Below are 8,299 nucleotides of genomic sequence, written 5' to 3'. Positions count from 1 at the left end.
GTGTAAGCTCCTATAAGTGTAGGCTCCAAGAAGCAGTCCCCGCGGGCTCAGTTCCGGGAGCCGGAATTCGGCCGCTTAGTGCTTGGTGTATGCTCTGATAGGAGCAGGGTCCAAGAAGCAGCCTCCGCAGGCTCCGCGGCCCTGGGCCAGGGCGGTTCCGGGACGGTTCCGGGAGCCGGAACTCGGCCACCCCGCGCTCAGTGTTCGCTCTGATAAGATCAGGTTCTAAGAAGCACCCAGGCACTGAACCCTAGCAATCTGTCTGCAAGCCGCAGGCGAATTGCAGCCTGAAATTACCTGTTCTATGGCTGAATGAGCTGCGGTCAGTCCCTTACTTCATTTTTTTATTTTCAAATTTAGACAAATTCCTGATGCCAAAATTCAAAATCATACAACAATGACCATGTGGCAAAATGAAACCCATTATTCTGTAGAGATCTATTTAGTATCTAATTTCTACCTTTACTCTCCAAAATCCTCCTTTGGTGACAAAATTGTTGATGCAGTCTTTTTTCATAAAATTATTCCAATTCCCTTTTTAAATATCTTGGTCTAGTCAAATAAATATGCTGCAGTACAAACTGTGTTCATAGCAGCGTGAAATAATCCTTGAGGTGTGTCCCCAAAAGTCATCCCACTGTTTATAGGGTTCAGAAATTCTAGTGCAATTTACCTGGATCCTGCTAGTGCAGAATCTCTCAGAAAGCTGCATCTGAGGTTTTAACCAAGGCCTTAGTCATCTTGAGGTTGACTTACAGGATAATCCACTTACAGGAAAATTAATTTTTTTTAGCAGTGAGCACAGTTTTCTATTAAGTATGAATACCTCTACACAAGAGAGAGACACAAAAACAAATAAATTTAATGAGCTCAGTATGTAATATGATAGTGATAAGTGCTACAGGAAAAATAAAGCAAGGAAGACAGAGAATAGATTTGTCTTTTTTCTCCCTCCATTCAATTTTTGATATGATGTGGCAAGGAAATGTTTACTGCAAAGACCTAAAGGAAAAGAGGTAGCAAGTTACTCAGATTTTCTGGGAAGAGCTCTCTATGAGGAGAGAACAAAAGTGCAAAGCCCTGACAAAGGTCAATCCATACCTAGCTATGTCTGACAAACAGAGGAGCAGAACAAGTAGATGACAAGTGAGGAGAATTAATTTCTGTGTTAGCTAGCCTTTTGTCACTGTGACCAAAATGCCTGACAAGAAAAAGGTTTCAGAGTTTCAGTTCATGGTTGGCTGGCTCCACTGCTCTGGGCCTAAGGCGAGGCAGAACATCTTGGCTGAAGTGTGGGTTGGGGGAAGGCTGCTCAGCTCATGGCAAGAGGAAGGTGGCAGTGGTGGGGAGAGAACTGTCATTCAATTCTTAAAGCAATCTTATGGAGGAGCCATCATCATCCTTATTTTGCAACAACAAATCTGGTATTGCTGCACCATTCCTGTATGTGACTCACATTTATAAATCTTTCCCCTGTGTGAGCAGCAAATATTAGCATTGAAGTGTTGGGGATGGGAGATGTGAAGAGGACGTTTTGAAAATCAAGAGCAATAATGAGTTGAACAAACCTATGTAGAGCTTTATCTTTGGTGTATATAACGATTTCTGCATATTCAGCTGTCCAAGCCACCAAAATCCTAATGTCAAATGTCTCTTAAGGGGAATAAAAATCAAAGATGTTATCTTTCTGTAAAGATAAAGTGACCTCAAGCAATTGAGCTGCTTCAACAAGTTCCTGAAGAACACTTTATCTCCAGGCTTTGCAATTTTTGAGGAAAAGTCATTCCATTTTAGTTGAAGACAGTTTAGGATGGGTTTCCTTCCACTTACAACTGAAAGAATTTCTGATGATGCAAACAAAGTTGCCCAAGGTTGCACAACTAAATGAGGTCACAATTGAAACCCAAATCTAATTAACAGCAATGCTCCTGTTCTAGGCTATTACACAGTGTTTCCTCTTCTATTATGCTTTGGGCCACTAGGATGAATGGGAAAATGCAAATTAGTGAACAATTCTGAAGGTTGAGTATGTGTATGGGGTAAGGCAGGGTAGTGGGAGAGTTAGAAATTACCTACTAAAAGGTAGCTAGAAAATCTCCTTGATTTCAACTCTTAATTGAGAGATTAGAACTAGAAGACTTGAAAATCTGATGTTCTAAGGAGCTCATTCTCCTCTTCTGTGATGGCATATCTCAGAGTCTGCAGCATGGTTCATGTGAGGTGAAAGAATGAGTGAGTGAATGAGTCGATACATAACAGATGGAAGAAAGTCTGAGAAAAGCCTACTTACTACTATTGGTGTCTGAAATGTTCATCTACTACTGCATCCCCCCAAAATGGACAGGTTGATCTCATAGAAGTACTGCTGATACCTAAAAATAGGTAGCACAAAAAATCACTATGCATCTTTTCCCTCACCTGAGACCATAGTCATTTGTAGTTATGATGTGCAATGAGGCTGCCTCAGAGGTCTTCTAAGTTAATCCTGGTGTGGGTGTTAGAAGGGGATGTTAGAACATGCCCAAGGCATCTGGTCTGTAGGAAATTTCCTCTAGAAAGTCTGTAGACTTGAACTTGATCTGGAGTGGGGAGAAAGAAGAGGGAAGTCTTTAAGTTGAAGGCAATTACCTGTGGGAGATTACTGAAAATGATATTTGTGGGTAGTGGCCTCTGTGGTCTCATGCCCAGCAAACGTTCTCTTTCTCTGTAGCATGCTGTCCAAGTACCAAAATGCAGTTTCTTTGGCTCTCTCACTATCTCAACCCAGAACATGACTGCGGATCTCCAAAGACTCTCCACACTCCTTCTCTTAGGAAATAAATTTACCTTTTCTATTTTCCCATAGCCACTGGTCTGCAAGTTCATGATGGCATTTGCTGTGTTGTTACCAGGCAGCAAGTCACAAGTGAGCAAAGGCTGTCTCTGCTATTGAATCAGAGTCCGCTCATATCAGCTCATCAGAGCCCATTGTACACATCTCTTTCTAATCCTATAGTCAGTGACACTGAACCACTGAATTGGTGATCACCATAAATAATGTCTTCACAAACTTCCTGCCAACACAAAGGCACAGATGTAAAGCATTTACCAGCACACCACCGGCTCTGACTTACCTTTATGTGCTTACTGCAACTCAGACCATGACTAGAACATGATCAGTATGTAGGTTCAGCTTGGCTAAAGTTCTTGGGCTGTGGGAGGAAAAGTGGGCCCAATGTCACTACATTGAGAGTCCTCAATATGCAAGAGTACACAACCCACTGAACCACTGACAAATCATTATTATTATTTTTTTCTTTTTGTGGTACTGGGGATTGAACCTAAGTTTCCTCTACCACTGAGCTATACCCCCAGCCCTTTCCGTTTTGAGACAGGGTCTCTCTAAGTGCCCAATTTGGCCTTGAATTGGGATTCTCCTGCCTTAGGCTTCCCAGTCACTGATATTGTAGGCATGCATCACTGCACCCTGCTATCACTGAAACAGAGGGCCTGGTACCCTACATGGCCCTGTATATGGGCACAGGCACCTGTGAGGATGATGGGGAAACAGAAAATCATCTGTCCATATTTCTCCAGCCTCATTACTCATTTCCTAGCCTTCCTCCTCCAGTAAGGGCTGGTGGCAAGCTGGCCCACAGGTAAAGCCAAACTGTTGCATATCACTTTATAAAAGCATATATTTGAAAACAAACTTTCTATAATTCTAGGAAAAGTGGTCAAAACCAGAATATTATAGGCTTAACATTCTTTTTTGTATGTAGAAGGAGAATGGGAATGTTCTTGGGGAAACAGACATTGTCACAAAAAGTCTAGTTTTGGAAGAAGCAAGAAAGAAGAAGGTAGAGGGAGAGGAGGAGGAGGAGGAAAAGGGGGGAGAGAGAAAGAAAGAGTTTTCTAGAGAGGATCTCAACCTTATTTGTCCTTTAGAATCCCCAGGAAGCTTCTAAAAGTGCAAGTGACTGTACTATGCCTCCAATTGTGACTTATTTGATCTGGTGATAATTCTAGTGCCTGTTTGTTTCCCAAGGTCAATGGGTGATTCTATTGCGCATTCAGGGTTAGAGTACTACCTAAGTTAGCTGTTCTAGATTCCTGGCCAAGTAAGTGAAAGAGAAAAACTGCAAGGGCAGCTAGTATAGCCCTCCACCTGGCAGTGACTGAGTTGAAAACTTCTCAATTGCTGAATACAACCTGAGCTCTCAGAGGGGAAGCATCTGTACCATTTGCTTTGTTTGTTCAGTACCAATTAAAACCCAGCAGCCACAATCAGTGTAATGCAAATGGGCATCATTCCTGGGGTAGACTGGAGAGCTGTGGGCAAAGATCCCACTGCCTGGGTTTTAAAGAATTTCTGGCTGGACCATATTTCATATTTCTAATGCTTAGAAATTTCAAACATCCTTCTGTACTGCATCATAAAATAATGAAAGCAGATGGGAGCTGGCATCTCTCTGGGTCTCTTAAGATACACTGTGGGTGGGGGATGGATCAGAAAATTAATCTGTTGACTTGGGAGCTAGGAATATTTTCCATTATATGTGGGTATTATTTTCCAAGTTAACTTGTGGCCTTTTTATGAGCACACAAGGGAAAAAATATGTGTTTTTTTCTCCTGAGTTCCTATTTCCAATTCTCACGTTTTTCATGTGGGAATTTCTTCTCATTTACTACCACCACCATCACCAGCACCAACACATGCATGCAACATCTGGAAAGACCTGAAAACACAGTGTAGCAAATAAGCAGTTTTACTACAGATTAAGTTACCCTTATCCAAAACACTTGGGACCAGAAATATTTCAGATTTTGTTTTTAAAGACTTTGTTTGCAAAATACATAATAAGCACAAAGAAAATACAAACACAAAATCAATTTATGTTTCATGCACACTTTATACACAGAGCTAGGAGGTAATTTTATGCAATATTTTTAGTGCATTTGCATTTTGACTGTGACCCCTCACAACACATAGGTATGGAATTTTCCTCTAGTGGCATCATATCTGTACTCAGAACATTTTGCATTTTGGATTAGGGATGTTCAATCTGTATTAGCTGGTCTCTATGTATCCAGAATATAGAGAATGAAGCAATCCATGTCCCATCACAGTAATTGTCACATCCTGCACACAGCCTGGCTTGGAGAAGTACCTCCAAGACCAGAGAAGACCCCCTTACCGCTGGCCTCTCCTGTGTTCTTACTGTCTCTTCTCTTTTTCCCTTGGTCTCTTGCCTGTCCTCCTCCTCTCACCTCCTTCCTTCAGTTCAGGTCTAGGATCTTTGCTAGAAAGATTGTGGTGCAGCCTCAACTGTCCTTGTCAGAGTTAGAATAGGTCTCTCAGATTCCATGAGCAAGCTTTTCTAGCACACACACCTATTCCCTTGCTACTATGGATACTAGCACACAGTATAACATAGATGTTTTGCTTTGATAAAAGTCTTTGCAACTTCCTTCTACCCTAACAAAAACTACTTATCTTCATGAAATATGCCTCCCTTAAAAAAAAGACAAGAAAGGGGAAAAAAGGAAGCAAAGAGGAAAGAAAGATAGATGAGGGACAGAGAGAGAGGAAGAGAGGAGGGAAGTTGAAGGGAGAGGAGGGGAACCGCTGTTGTGCTGTTCAGTGCTTCAGCTTTGTATCTTAACATACCGTGCTCTACCAGAATGAACCATCAAGGCTATGCCAATTGATGAGAGCAATATGTAACTCTAAGAACTGGAGACACAAGGATCCAAGAAAGTCACACAAGACACAAATGGTACCAAAAATTTAGCATGAGAACGTGATTGGAATAATAATAATAATAATAGTAATAATATTCTTATTGGAATAATAAAGTGTGTGTATAGTAACATTTTGGTAAAAGGGATTGAACTCAGGGGCACTTGACTACCGAGCAACATCCCCAGCCCTATTTTGTATTTTATTTAGGGATAGGGTCTCATTGAATTGCTTAGGACCTCAATTTTGCTGAGGCTGGCTCCTCCTGCCTCAGCCTCCTGAACCACTGGGATTATCAGGGTGCAACACTGCGCCTAGCTAACAATTTTCTTAATTTCTTAAATTAAATAAAATTTTACAGAAGTGACTAAGAACACTTAGTGTGAGATCTACCCTTAACAAATTTTAAGTGTATACTAGAAATTACTTTTAATTTTAGGTAGACAGTCACAGATTATTCAGTTTGCATGGTTGAATCTTTATGCCGGTTGTTTAAGTAACTCCTATTTCTCCTTCTCGTTAGTCCCTGGTGACTATCATTCATGTTTTTTTTTTTTAATTTACTTTTTATTTATTTGTTCTGTGGTACCAGGGATTGAACCCAGAGGTACTTAGCCATATCTCCAGATCTTTTTATTTATTTTTTATTTTAAGACAGGTTCTTACCAAGTTGCTTTGGGCCTTGCTAAGTTGCTGAGTCTTGCTTTGAACTTTTGATCCTCCTGCCACAGCTCCTGAGTTGGTGGAATTACAGGCGTGTGAACTGAAACCTCCCCCCACTTTTAATAAAGTCTATGAATTTGACTATTTTTACTTTATAGGTGTGGAATCGTGCAGTATTTGTCCTTCTGTAACTGTATTATTCAATTTAGCATTATGTCCTTCAGGTTTATTTATGTTGGTATGAATTGCAGGATTTACTTTTTTTTAAAATTTTAAGACAGAATATAATCTATTATATGTACAAACAATATTTAATTTTCACATTCACCTGTTGATGGACAGTTAGGTTGTTTTCACATCTTGCCTACTGTGAACAGAGCTGCAATGAACATAGCAATGTTAATATTTTTCAATATTATTTTTAGTATTTTCTGAAAATTCTAATATTTCTAATCTATTCCAAGATCTTGGTTTCAGTTCTTTTCGATAACTACTCAGAGATGGGATCATATGATAGTTCTATTTTCATTCTATTTTGAGAAGACTCCATATTGTTTTCCAGAGTAGCTGCATCCTTTTTCATTTCTACTAACAGTGTGTAAGGGTTCCATTTCTCTATATTCTCAAACAACATTTGTGTTCTTCTTTTTTTGATGTTAGTCATCCTAAAGGTGTGAGGTGGTATCTCACTGTGATTTTGATTTGATACAATTTTCTGCAACAGCATGCAGGCATACCACTGTAGAAAGTCATATTTGTGTGAAGATGTTTAGTCATTATAACTCTGGTTTTACTAGTTTAAACCAGAAAAGTAATGTGGATTATGCTTTCCATGTACTATGGATATATATATATATATATACACACACATATATATTTTTTTAGTTGCAAAACTATAGGGGTTTTGTTTGATTGTTTTGTTTGTTTGTTTGTTTTATAGAAGATGGGGGAAAAGGGTGCACAATCCTTTAAAAGAAACCAACTTCAGATAGTGCCTCTTTTGGAAGAAGTAAGGTGGTAAAATCTATAATTCTGTTAAGGAATTTGTGGAGAATTCTCCTTTGGTTGGCTTAAGAATTGGACCTATTGAGAGCAGAGCCACAGCCCGCGCCCAGAACAGGCCCAGCGGCCCGCCGGCAGGGTAGACACGTCACCCCAATTGGAGTAGGGGCAGAGCAGAGCCACCGCCCGCGCCTGCAATGTAGGCAGACCTGTGACCGACAAGAACAGGCCCAGTGGCCCGCTGGTGTGGTAGACACACCACCGCAACTGGAGGAGGGACAGAGTGGCTGCCCAGGCCGGCAAGGTAGGCAGACCTGCGACCTACTGGGAGAACAGGCCCAGCGGCCCGCCAGCGTGGGAGACACATCACCCCAATTGGAGGAAGGGACCAGCTGCCGCCCGCAAGGTAGGCAAACCGTGAGTCCCAGAGAAGGGGCCCAGCGGCCTGCCGGCCTAGTTGAAAGATCACCCCAACTGGAGGAGGGGCACAGCCGCCGCACGCGCCTGCAAGGTAGGCAAGCCTGCAACTTGGAGAACAGACCCAGTGGCCTGCCAGTGTGGTAGACAGATCACCCCTATTGGAGGAGGGGCCCAGCCGTTGCCCGCAAGGTAGGCAGACCATGCGACCTGGAGAAGGGGCCCAGTGGCCCACCGGTGTGATAGACAGATCACTCCAATTGGAGGAGGAGCACAGCCACTGCCCGCCTCTGCAGGGAAGACTTTGCAAATATACAAGAGCAATATAAATATATAGGGGGAAAATTCAATAACACAACAGTTTCACCAAGCAGAAAGAAACGCAAGCAGTATGAAAAGACAAGGAAAGAAAGGACCACAAGCAATGCAGGTCAACTCAACTTTAGAAGAGGTAATAGCTGCAGCAGATGGAATGTCAGATAAAGAATTCAGGAT

Source organism: Marmota marmota, unplaced genomic scaffold, assembly GCF_001458135.2.
Source record: "Marmota marmota marmota unplaced genomic scaffold, marMar, whole genome shotgun sequence".
NCBI lineage: Eukaryota > Metazoa > Chordata > Mammalia > Rodentia > Sciuridae > Marmota > Marmota marmota.
The sequence above is the reverse complement of the archived record's forward strand: the minus strand, read 5'-3'. Positions refer to the sequence as shown.